Source organism: Bubalus kerabau, chromosome 8 (genome assembly GCF_029407905.1).
Source record: "Bubalus kerabau isolate K-KA32 ecotype Philippines breed swamp buffalo chromosome 8, PCC_UOA_SB_1v2, whole genome shotgun sequence".
Lineage (NCBI taxonomy): Eukaryota > Metazoa > Chordata > Mammalia > Artiodactyla > Bovidae > Bubalus > Bubalus kerabau.
The window spans coordinates 105,815,999-105,828,824 of NC_073631.1; the positions used below are offsets into that span (position 1 = coordinate 105,815,999).

Consider the following 12,826-nt stretch of genomic DNA (forward strand, 5'->3'; position numbering starts at 1 on the left):
TTGGTCTCAGCCACCCCGTTTGCACTACTTTCTTAGAGCAACCACAGCAAACTAATACAAAGAGTATGGCTTTTTGAAAAATGAGCAGCTTCCACTTGAAATCAAGGGGAGTCTGGTGCCCAGGGTTTGCAATGAAGCATTGAATGTGAACAGATAGGCAGGATGGTTTCCTATGGAGCTTCAAGCCGTGGGCACGTGGAGTGAGTTACCCATGGTGACAATTTTGCGGCGAACCTAAAGAAGGAATACGGAAGGCCCAGGCCGCCTTTCTGCACCTCTTCACGGCCCAGGATGGCTCTCCTCTCCACACCACGCGCTACCTGTTCAAGAACAGGTCAAGAGGGTGGAGATGCTGCCTCGGAAGATGCGACACCTGGAAGCGAGAGATGCCAGCCCCAGGGTCACACACAAACTGTGCACAGCATGAAAGCACCATGCAGCCAGACTTCCTATGTGAGAGCTGGGGGAGCCAGGGGTAGGGAACGCAGGACTTGAGGGCTCTCATGTCAGTCCTGGGGCGGCAGGAGGCCCCCTTCTAGAAAACCCCTCTAATAAACCCACACTGCATGCAAGGCTGTGCACACACTCAGGAGAGCACACACACAGTGCTGCCTTGTTCTGGCCACAACTAGGGTCCTTGAGCCCACTCCCCTCACTGGTCCTCTCCCTACCTATTGCCTGACACTGCCACGCGAGGCCCTCCCCTGTCCCCACCTGACTCTGAATGGTCCTAGGAAGAGGAACACAGAGTGTTTGGGAACCCAAGGCAGGGTGCCTGGGGCCTGGAGTGCGCATGAGCCCGAGAGCGAGTATGGGGCGGAGGGTGCTGCCCACTGGGATCTAGAAGCTCTTCGAGCGTAGTTTAGATTATTCACATCTACTTACCCAGGTTTCCTTGAGGAATAGGCACCTTTTAAATTTTGCATTTTTCATTGCAATGAAAAATGCAGTTTTCATTCCAATCCCAAAGAAAGGCAATGCCAAAGAATGCTCAAACTACCATACAATTGCACTCATCTCACACGCTAGTAAAGTAATGCTCAAAATTCTCCAAGCCAGGCTTCAGCAATACGTGAACCATGAACTTCCAGATGTTCAAGCTGGTTTTAGAAAAGGCAGAGGAACCAGAGATGAAATTGCCGACATCTGCTGGATCATCGAAAAAGCAAGAGAGTTCCAGAAAAACATCTATTTCTGCTTTATTGACTATGCCAAAGCCTTTGACTGTGTGGATCACAATAAACTGTGGAAAATTCTGAAAGAGATGGGAATACCAGACCACCTGACCTGCCTCTTGAGAAACCTGTATGCAGGTCAGGAAGCAACAGTTAGAACTGGACATGGAACAACAGACTGGTTCCAAATAGGAAAAGGAGTACGTCAAGGCTGTATATTGTCACCCTGCTTATTTAACTTATATGCAGAGTACATCATGAGAAACGCTGGGCTGGAAGAAGCACAAGCTGGAATCAAGATTGCCAGCAGAAATATCAATAACCTCAGATACGCAGATGACACCATCCTTATAGCAGAACGTGAAGAGGAACTAAAAAGCCTCTTGATAAAGGTGAAAGAGGAGAGTGAAAGAGTTGGCTTAAACCTCAACATTCAGAAAACTAAGATCATGGCATCTGGTCCCATCACTTAATGGGAAATAGATGGGGAAACAGTGGAAACAGTGTCAGACTTTATGTTTTGGGGCTCCAAAATCACTGCAGATGGTGACTGCAGCCATGAAATTAAAAGACACTTACTCCTTGGAAGGAAAGTTATGACCAACCTAGATAGCATATTCAAAAGCAGAGACATTCCTTTGCTAACAAAGGTCCGTCTAGTCAAGGCTATGGTTTTTCCAGTAGTCATGTATGGATGTGAGAGTTGGACTGTGAAGAAAGCTGAGCGCCGAAGAATTGATGCTTTGAACTGTGGTGTTGGAGAAGACTCTTGAGAGTCCCTTGGACTGCAAGGAGATCCAACCAGTCCATTATAAAGGAGATCAGTCCTGGGTGCTCTTTGGAAGGAATGATGCTAAAGCTGAAACCAGTACTTAGGCCACCTCATGCAAAGAGTTGACTCATTGGAAAAGACTTTGATGCTGGGAGGGATTGGGGGCAGGAGGAGAAGGGGACGACAGAGGATGAGATAGCTGGATGGTATCACCAACTCAATGGACGTGAATTTGAGTGAACTCCGGGAGTTGGTGATGGACAGGGAGGCCTGGCATGCTGCGATTCATGGGGTCGCAAAGAGTCAGACACGACTGAGCTACTGAATTGAACTGAACTGAAAATTTGCATAGAGGTGTCCTAAACCTCTATGCTGAAACCTGAGAAAAAAGAAATGACACATGAGATGTAATATTTGGCTTCAATTACATGCTTGTCTGGCTACAAAACACACTTGCTTTGTAGCATATTTGGAAATGCATTCTTTGAACTGTACTGAAATGGGAATTCCCTCAGAGTCTAGTGGTTAGGACTTTGAGCTTCCACTGCAGCTGCCGTGGGTTCGATTCCTGGTTGGAGAACTAAGATTCTGCGTGCCACCCAGCGTGGCAAAAGAAACAAAACAAAAACAAACTACTGAAAAGGCTAAAGTTTAAAAAAAAAACTTGATTTTTTTTTTGGCCAGACTGATACAGTGCCAGCGATGAAAAAAGCCACAGCACAGATGGCGACACTGTCTGGTGGACTACAAACATGCAGTTATGCAGTTTCCACAGCCAAAGAAGCCATTCTTCCTCCCCGCTTAAAGCAGACAGGCCCACAAATGCATTCATCACATTTCTTCTGTGACATGTTCATTCCTACCAAGAAGGAATAAGAGCTAAACTGATTCTGGAAGAGTAAGCAAATATTTCTGTTTTCACTGGTTGAGCAACTAGCTTTTTTCTCAAATTTTGTACTGTTATAAGCAATATATGCAATATAGGGAATAATTATACTTTGGAGATGATAAAATCAAATATTCTTTTAAAAACTGACAAGTTATCAAGTCATGCAAAGACATAGAGGAACCTTAAATGCACATTAGCAAGTGAAGGAATTCAATCTGAAAAGGCTACATACTAAATGATTACAACCATGTGACCTTCTGGAAAAGGCAAAACTATAGAGACAGTAAAATTAAAAAAGACCAGTGGTTGGAGATGGGAAGGGATGAAGGGGCTGCTCATGGGGATTTTTAGGGCAGTAAAACTATTCTGTATGAAGCAACAACGGAGGATACATGTCATTATACATTTGTCCAAAACCATAGAATGTACACCAGGAGTGAATGCTCATATAAACCATGGACTTCAGGTGATAATGCTGTTGTCAATGTAGGCTCTGTCACAAATGAATCACCTTGGGGGGAGATGCTGAGAGCTGGGGAGGCTCTGCGTTGTGGAGGCAGGGATCTATGGGAAATCTCTCTACCTTCTGCTCAGGTTTGCTCCAAACCTAAAGACCCAAAAAGCAAAAGTCTATTTTAAAAAGCAAAAGTCTATTTTAAAAAGCAGATTTACAAGTATCTGGGAGAATCTTAGTACTCACTCCAGAGAAGGGTGGTTTTTTTTATGCATCAAATTAAATATCCTTGAATTTAAAATCTTGAACAGAAAGCTACTTAGAGGAAGGTAACTTCTGTGTCTTATGCACTAGCACCAAACTTTAATGCCTAAATTAGTTTATGAAGTCTATTCTTAGGATCACTGAATAAATCAAAATTGTAAGTATTTGTTTTCTCTTAAGAGAACTGTACTCACTTATTTATTTGGGGGGAAATGTATGATACACAGTCAATGGTCAGTCCAGCCTGTCTTCATTTTACTCTGTATTCACTTTTACCCCCATCTGTCTCATATTCTCCTGTTTCAAGACCCTGATGCTGGGAGGGACTGGGGGCAGGAGGAGAAGGGGACGACAGAGGATGAGATGGTTGGATGGCATCACCGACTCGATGGACATGAGTTTGAGTGAACTCTGGGAGTTGGTGATGGACAGGGAGGTCTGGCATGCTGTGATTCATGGGGTCGCATAGAGTCAGACATGACTGAGCGACTGAACTGAACTGAAGGCAACCCTATAGCGCCTATATGGGCTCCTGTAAAATATAAAGTTCTATTATAAGTGTAGGTATTTTGAATTCACATAAGCTAGATCTCATCCTGCCTCTTACTTTGTTCACACACTGGTGATTTTTTTAAGACCTATTTGCTCTTCTATGTCAGTAAGACCAGAGAGTCTTGCTGCTACACAGGGTTCTACCAATGAGCAATCTCGGCTCACTTCCACATTCCCAGGATGGACCCCTAGACTGGCTCCAGAGCCCACCTCCACACCACACTGCCACCAAAATCCTCAGAAGTTCCCTTTATGGGTTTGTGAATGTATTTCCCTGGGCAAATACTGCCAGCTACAGTAACGCTGTGTCACAGAAGCAGTACATTTTTAATTAAAATATTATGGGATAACTTGCTTTTTAAATCAGCATACAGTTATTTCATTCAGTTGTCTCAGAAACTGAAATTGACTTTTCATTGTTTCTATCTATCTCCCTGTTCCAGGATAGACAACCATCATTTCCGCACCTCACTCAAGAATACTACACATAACATTCCTATTGTTAGATGCTGAATTCAATTTATTCAATTCAATTTTATCTTGAATCTGAAGATAGCGTTGCTATTGATTTCCATCAGCATTTTTCTTTTCAATGTGATTTTTTAAAAAAGGTTATCTATAAGTGAAATTCTGGCTTCCCAGATGGCTCAGGGGTGAAGTATCTGCCTGCCAATGCAGGGGATGAGGGTTTGATCCCTGGGTCATAAAGATCCCCTGGAGCAGGCATGGCAACCCACTCCAGTATTCATGTCTGGAGAATTCCATGGACAGAGGAGCCTGGCAGGCTACAGTCCACGGGGTCACAAAAGAATCAGACACAACTGAGCACACACACTATAAATAAAATTCTGGGCACGTGTGCATTTTTAGCTGAATTGAAAAATAAAAATTTCTGCCCAATTATTCCTGGCTCCAGGGCAGATTTCTCACCTTCAGATATGCCAGGGTTATGCCAGGTTTCAGGAAATGCAGAGAAGCTGTCTTATTAAGAAAGCAACTCTGATGGATCTTTTTGGAACTATGATGATATCGCAGTGTGTTTTTCCCAGAAAGGAACCAAAATGCAGCTTCCACTGGTCAGTTCTGAAAGTCCATCCCAGCAGTGAGAAGAAACCACAGAGTAGGCCACGAGGCCGGATGACAGCTGTGTCCCACGCTAAGATAAGGAGAAAACCTGGGACATAACAGCCTACAGGGCTTATCCCGGGGATATTTCAGATTCTATAGAACACTTAAATGTAAACATCAGGGAGGCAGGGGGTTTTCATCATTTTAAGAATTATTTTTTAATATTTTAAAATAATTCCACAGATGATACACCACTGCAAGAGTTAAATGTTCCAGGGGGTAAAAGGAACCTTCCAGAGTACCAAAACATCTCCAGTTTGCATTCAGAGATCTCAGCCTTCCAGCCCATCTTTGGATGAAGTCACGTGGAAGGCTGCCAACTCAATAGAACCAAACTTCTTACCTCCAGCTTTCCAAGGGCAATCTCCTTTGAAGAACCCCAGGAGTGGGGCTGGAGGTGGGGTGGGAGGTGGCAGGGAGTCTGGTGGTTAGGACCTGTGTGATGGGAGCAATTTGCATGTAGAGCAAATCAGACTTCCACAACAGTCTGAGGATGAGAACATTTTTTGCTTTTTTCAGCTTTGTGAGTGAAAGTGTTAGTCACTCAGTCATGTCCAACTCTTTGTGACCCCATGGACTGTAGCCCACCAGGCTTCTCTGTCCATTATAATTGACAAAAATTTTATATATTTAAGGTATACAACATAGTAATATTTTAAATTTTTTTGTTCAGAGATGTTTAGCTTAACATTCAATGTTATTTACATACATTACTTTTACAGGCATCTGAGGGATTTCAATGAAATCCAGGGAGATAATGTGAGTTGACCAAAGTCATATCAGTCTAAGCAGCTCAGCTTGGATTAAAAATATTCATAAATCTAGGGACCACCCCAGAGGTCCACGGTTAAGATTCTGCACTTCCAATGCACGGGGTGTGAGTTCAATCTTTAGTCAGAAAACTAAGATCCCACATGCTGTGTGGCATGGCCAAAAATAATAATAATAATAATAATAAATCTGATCCCCTCCAGGCTTGGAATTCTTTGCTTTAAATCTTCATCAGCAAGACTGCCTGGGATGTGGGGACAATGTAGTGAGTCAAAGAACTGGAAGGGACCTTAGAGGCCAAGAGATTCCATCTCCTTCTCTGCCACCCCTTCTCCTCCCCCCACCCCCATCCCCCTCACACACATTTAATTACACCTTGAGAAAGATGACTTGTCTGCTTGATGACTTCCAGAAAATTATGTTCATCACACTATGAAAGAGTCCCTTAAATTCCATGTATATTGAAAGCAAATTAATTCAAAGGGAAAAACCCTTAGGAAATAATCTGGAAAAGTAATAGTTGTTTCCAGTATTCACTATTGAAGATAATGTAACCTATTCAGAAAAGAACACTAAATAGCAAAAAACAAGGTCAAGGAAAAGTAATACAACTATGGGATATTATACAGATATAAAATGATAACTATGAGAAGTATGTGGAAACTCTTTTATTGGTCAAATTATAAAATATTAAGTATACAAAAAATATTTTATTACTCAATGCTGGTGAGGATATAATGAGATGTATTCTCAAGGTGGACCTGGAGGATATAAATTGGCCCAGGAATTCTAAAAAATAATTGATGATATGGAATACGACTCTTTAAATCTATTCAGATTATTCACCTCAGTAATTTCACCTCTAGGAATTTATTCTAAGGAAAGAATCTGAAAATTAGACAATTTATACACAAAGATATTTATCACAGCATTATTTACAAGAGCAAAACATTAGAAACAACCAAATGTTAAACACCGGGGACATGGTTAAAATTATGGTAGATCCACAGACAGGAATATCATGCAGAAAAACATAGGGCCCCTTTCACCATGAGAGGATACAACGAGAGGTCAGCAACCCAGAAGGGGTGCCTCATGCCACTATGCTGATACCCTGATCTCCAAGTTCCACCTCCAGAACTAATTACACGCTTCATACTTAGGCAAGAATGGTGAAGGGACCAGGAATTCCTTCCTTGAAGTGTTAAAGGAAACAGGAGTGCCAACCACAAAAGTTTACAAAGAAAAAAATGTAATCAAGTTACCAAGGAAAAATGTTTTTAGTGAAGACGTTAACTCAGATACATGCAAGCTATAAGATAATGAATTATAAAGAAGTTGGAAAAAATACATCTATTTAGACAGGTCTAAACACAGGTCTTTAGTGACATGAGATAGTGTTTATGACCATACTGAAAAAGAAAACAGGATAGAACGCACATGGGCTGTCATATCTGATTCTGAGTCATATCTGACTCCATGCACTGTAGCTCGCCAGGCTCCTCTGTCCATGGAATTTTCCAGGCAAGAATACTGCAGTGGGTTGTCATTTCCTTCTCTAGAGGATCTTCTCGATCCAGAGATCAAACCCGAATCTCTTGTGTCTCCTGCATTGGCAGACAGATTCTTTAGCACTGTGCCACCTGGGAAGCCCCCACAGTAACCTTGAGCAACACTATATGGGAGAACAGGGATGTCTGGGTAGCACATGTGTATGTATTTAACTGACCATCAAGCAATGCAACATGTAAAGTTGAAACTCTGTTACCTTGAAACTCTTGTACAAGGTATTTGTATCACCTGTGAAGCAGTATAGTATTTGCAAGTGGACTTGGGCTAGTCATAAACGTGTATAGCAAACTCTACTGCAATTGCTTAAGAAAGTAAAAATAGAAGTAAAACTGAAATGTTAAGAGAGGAGAAAAATGGAATGATATAGTGAGTGAGTGAGTGAGTAAAAGTCACTCAGTCGTGTACGACTCTTTGCGACCCCATAGACTATACAGTCCATGGAATTCTCCAGGCCAGAATACTGGAGTGCGTAGCCTTTTCCTTCTCCAGGGGATCTTCCCAACCCAGGAATCAAACCCAGGTCTCCCGCATTGCAGGCAGATTCTTTACCAGCTGAGCCACAAGGGAAGCCCTAAATGCTCATAAAAGCAAAAAACGTATTAAAACAGTGGAAGACAAAAAAACAGAAATGAACAAGTCAATGAATGAAAATAGTAACAAATAGGGCAAACATGTCATAATCACTTTAAATGTGAGTGGTCTAAACCAATTAAAAGAATATCAGAATGGATAGAAAAAAAAGACTGAACTGTATGTTGTCTACAAGAAACCCACTTTAAATATAAATACATAGATTAAATGTAAAGGGATGGAGAAAGATATACCATGCTAACACTAATAAAAAGAAAGTTGGTACAGTTATATTAATTTCAGAGCAGAATTAAGAGAAAGAAATGTATCAGGGATAAAGAGAAGCATTACAAAAAGATAAAGAGGCCAATTTTCCAAGAAGATATAACAATTCTTACTGTGCATACTCCTAACAACAGAGCAACAAAATACATGAGGCAAAAACTAATAGAACTGCAGAGAGAAACAGATAAATCCACTATTATAGCTAGAGACTTCAGTACCCCTCTGTCAGCAACTGACAAACCCAGCAGGAAGAAAATATCAGTAAGGACATAGTTGAACAGAACAGCCCCATCAATCAATTGAATTTAATTGACATTCATAGCCTACTTCACCCAACCACAACAGATTACACATTCTCCTCAAACTCACAGCATATTCACCAAGATGGACTCTATTCTGGGCCATACAAAATTTAAAAGAAATAGCTCCCTGCACTCAGCCATTGTACGTGTCCTTAGTTGTGTCTGACTCTTTGCAAACCCCTGGGCTGTAGCCCTCCAGTCTTCTCTGTCCAAGGGATTTCCCAGACAAGAATACTGGAGTGGGTTGCCATTTCCTACTCCAGGGGATCTTCCCAACCCAGGGATTGAACCCATTTTTCTTGCGTGTCTGCATTGGCAGTTGGATTCTTTACCACTGGGCCACATGGGGAGCCCATGATACCCCAAATAACAAACACTATTAATTTGAATGTATCTTTCAAGCCATGGAAAATGAAGCAGAGCTCATCTTATAAAAAGCACAAAATTAGACAATCTTTGGCCTTCTCTGGTGGCAGAGAGGGTAAAACATCTGCCTTCAATGCGGGAGACCTGGGCTTAATCCCCGGGTCGGGGAGATCCCCTGGAGAAGGAAACAGCAACCCACTCCAGTCCTCTTGCCTGGAAAATTCAGAGTCTCACACGACTGAGCAACTTGACTTCTCTTACTGTGAAATATTTTTGCTGCCTAATAAAAAATCCTAAGCTAATAAATCTAAAGAAATAGTAACCTACTCATTTGAAATAAATTTTTTCTCAGAGCAGAAAGGTTGTCAGTTTTTGCATCTCTACAGACTGACCTGAATCTGGGCTGTGTTCTGTTTCCCCTCTTGCACAATAGGATAATATTCCTCCTCCCCCATTATCCACTGAATCCCAGCCTCCTCACTTTCTTCTCTAGTCTTCACTCCATGGGTCACCCCCATTAGCTCACAACATGTCTGGTATCCATTAATTTTAAGGTTGCCACATTTAGCAAGTAAAAACACAGACATCTAGGTAAATTTCAGTGTCAGGTAAACAAGTAACATATTAGTGTGTGTGTCTCGTGGAATATTTCAGTTCAGTTCAGTCACTCAGTTGTGTCCAACTCTTTGCGACCCCATGGACTGCAGCACCATGCAATATTTAAGACACACTAAAAACTGAAAACAAAGCCTTCCTATTTGTCTGAAATTCAGCTTAATCGGGTTCCCTGTATTTTATTTGGCAACCTTACATCATTCACCCTACAGCCCTGTCTTCCAGTTACTGTCCCTTTCCTTTTCTTCCCTTCTCAGCAAAGTGCCTGAAAAGAGCTGTCTGAATTCTCCCTTCTCTCCATCCCCCCCCTAGTCCTCTTTCACTCTGTGTCCAAGCTAACTTCTTTCGCCAGCACTCCAGAGACTGATGGCCTCCATGCTGCTTACTGGAGCATGAAATAGGTCTTATTCCCCAGTGTATTCCAAGTTCCTGGTGCTTATAACAGTACCTATCACAGAGCTGGTACTCGATCAATGTTTATTTAATGAATGCACTCATGTAGCTACAGTATTATCAGACGGATCAGTTTTCAGCAAATTTATTTGCCATTCCATGAGATTCTCAATGTTGGAGTTGAAATTGTTCACTTTCATATACACATAACATGCCATGTTCTAACTACAGAAGCGACTCTTTAAGCCATTCAACTTTATTCACAGCTACTTCTTCAAGACACACTAAAACAACATCTTGCCCTTCCTTCATTTTATGGCATAACTAAGCACAATGAAGCAGGGAGACAGACGTCCCCTCACCGTACTGACTCTGGGGAGAGCCTGAGTTCAGTCCTATCCATAGCATCATCTCCGTTCCAGGTGTCCAGAGCCTCTCCTTCTTCCTCACTGCCCCATGAGCATCTTGGAAAAGAACTGAGTGGGAAGGCAGGACTCAATGCCCAGAGATACAGTCCTTCTGCTGGAGGCCATGGGGGGACAGGCTTAGTGCCATGGAAGAAGGACCTCATGAGAGGCCAATGGGAAGAAGTTCTAGAGATGACTTTTCTGTGCTGACCTACTGAAATCATTGCTTTTAACTGGGCCAAGACCGACTTTCTTGGGTTGATAGTTATGTCTTCTAGAAAACAATCTACGTAAAGCAAGTCAGTTCTCTTTCTCATGATGACACTTTGAACATGTGAAGATAGCTTTGTCTCCTACAAGCCTTCACTCCTCAGGGCAAACATTTAGCTTCTTGGTTTCTTTCTCAAAGGAGGTGGTTTCCAGTCCTTACATTCTGGCTCCCTTTCTCCCAGTCTTTCCATCCAATTCATGAGCATTTCTTTCAAAATAGGGTGCCTGAATTCTTCATGTAACCAACCTGGGAAATAGAAATTCTTACAAGGCAACATGTTACTATTGATAATGTCTAAGTCAGGGTTGCTCCCCAAACATCTCCAGTGCTCCAAATGGTCCCTAGAATGTTAACATCCTCAAATCTTTTCCCATAAAATACTGTTAGACCATATTCCCTTTATCATATATGCATATTATAGATTTTTTAAACCTAGGACTAGAACTTCAAATTTTATAGGAATAAATGAAATTCTGTTAACATTCTTTTCCTGTGTTTTAGCCTGTCAACTTCATTTGTAATTCTGCTTGCCGTTTGTCACAATACCATCCTTCTACATCTTGAGGCATCTCACATTCAGTAAGTCACTCTGAACCCATTGATGGAAAGAGCATACAAACTCTTTAACTTCTGAGGTCCAGGGGCCAGTAACCTCTGAAGACAGAAGCCTTAATTATCCAGAAAGGGGTTGAGACACAGAGGACTCTGTCATAGGCTAAAGCAACTTTTGATCCTACAGAAATACTAGAGATGTTACTCTTGGTTCATCCATCAGCGAGTTGGGGAGAGAGAGGTAGGCAGTCTGGGAGGAAATGTGTTATGGAAAGTTGATGTCTGTGCCCAGTTAGCCAGTGAAGAGAAAGACACTCAGGCAGACACTTTTCACCAGAGTCCCCCAAAAGCTGTTTATGTGCAGAAGGCAGAGTTTTTGAGTTACCTTAAAGCCAAGGCGAGAAATGGGACACTGCTTTCTGAACAGGCCTCCCTGTCCATGAAGTCCTCTATCTCAGCTACAAGCTCTGAAGCTCCTGCAAAATTCCACAAAATGTGTCAGGAGGTCAATCAGGCAGTGCTCCCTAGAGGCAGCCGCAGAATTAGCCACAAAGGGATGGGGCTCTCAAGGTAATGGTGCCACTTTCCCCCAGTGGAAGGTCCCCAGGCACATATCCCACCCTTCTTTTCAGTTTATACCCTGCACCAATTCTAATGCTTCTGCCCTCTTCCTGACCCTCCTCCAGCCCTTGCATACTCTGGAAACCAAATCAATAGCTTATTAGAAGATCAATTAGAAAGCAAATCACCCTGATCAGTCCCAATCACCAAACAAGATTAAATTGACTGAGATTTATTAAAATTAAAAAAAAATTTTTTTTGACTGCAGTATCTCTAATGGTGAAGTTATATTGGCTTTTATTTCCTTTTTTGCTAACCTGCATTTTGTCCAGAAAAGATAAAATGAAAAAAGATTGGGGTTAATCGGCTACCTGCAGTAATATGATGTTCTGATTTAAATTTGGTTAATTACATCTTTTTTTTTTTTTTCAAGAACTTTACTCGTAACTTGTGTATCATATTTGTCTTGCAAAGAATCCAGAAAGAACAGTATCAGGGAAATATAAAAGTAAAACAACATTCAAAACACCTGCTGGTTCTTGACTTCAAATCCAGGCCGTGATTCCTTTCTTTCCTTGCCTCCCCCACCACAGCCCACCCCCAACCCCTACCACTGATCCCCATACACACAGCTTTAGGAATTTCTAAAGGGAACAGCTACTTCTCACTTCTTCTAAAAGCAGAACATACCTACTGTTCTTCAAAAACAGGCACAGTGCAGAACTACTTTGGGGGAAAAAGACCAACATTTGTACTAAAATACAGCAACTCCATTTGAGCTTTTAAGTCATTCTTAAACAAAACAAAACAAAAAACTCTTCGTACTGATGTTTTCTTTAGAAAAATCTCAGAATTGTAAAATGCTAAATGAAAGAAACATCATGAGAAACGCTGGGCTGCATGAAGCACAAGCTGGAATCAAGATTG

The 12,826-nt window shown here is 41.8% G+C and overlaps 1 protein-coding gene across 1 annotated transcript in view; it reads right to left on the bottom strand.

Moving 5' to 3' along the window:
* Positions 1 to 10,176: 10,176 nt before the first annotated feature.
* Positions 10,177 to 12,826, bottom strand: part of KIAA1549 (KIAA1549 ortholog) — a 130,758-nt gene continuing 128,108 nt past the window's right edge. Inside the window, exons 22-23 of the mRNA XM_055591051.1 lie at positions 11,724 to 11,814; positions 10,177 to 11,048 (exon numbers count right to left, since the gene is read on the bottom strand). The gene's annotated coding sequence lies outside the window, so the exon portion shown is untranslated. The remainder of the gene's footprint in view (positions 11,049 to 11,723; positions 11,815 to 12,826) is intronic.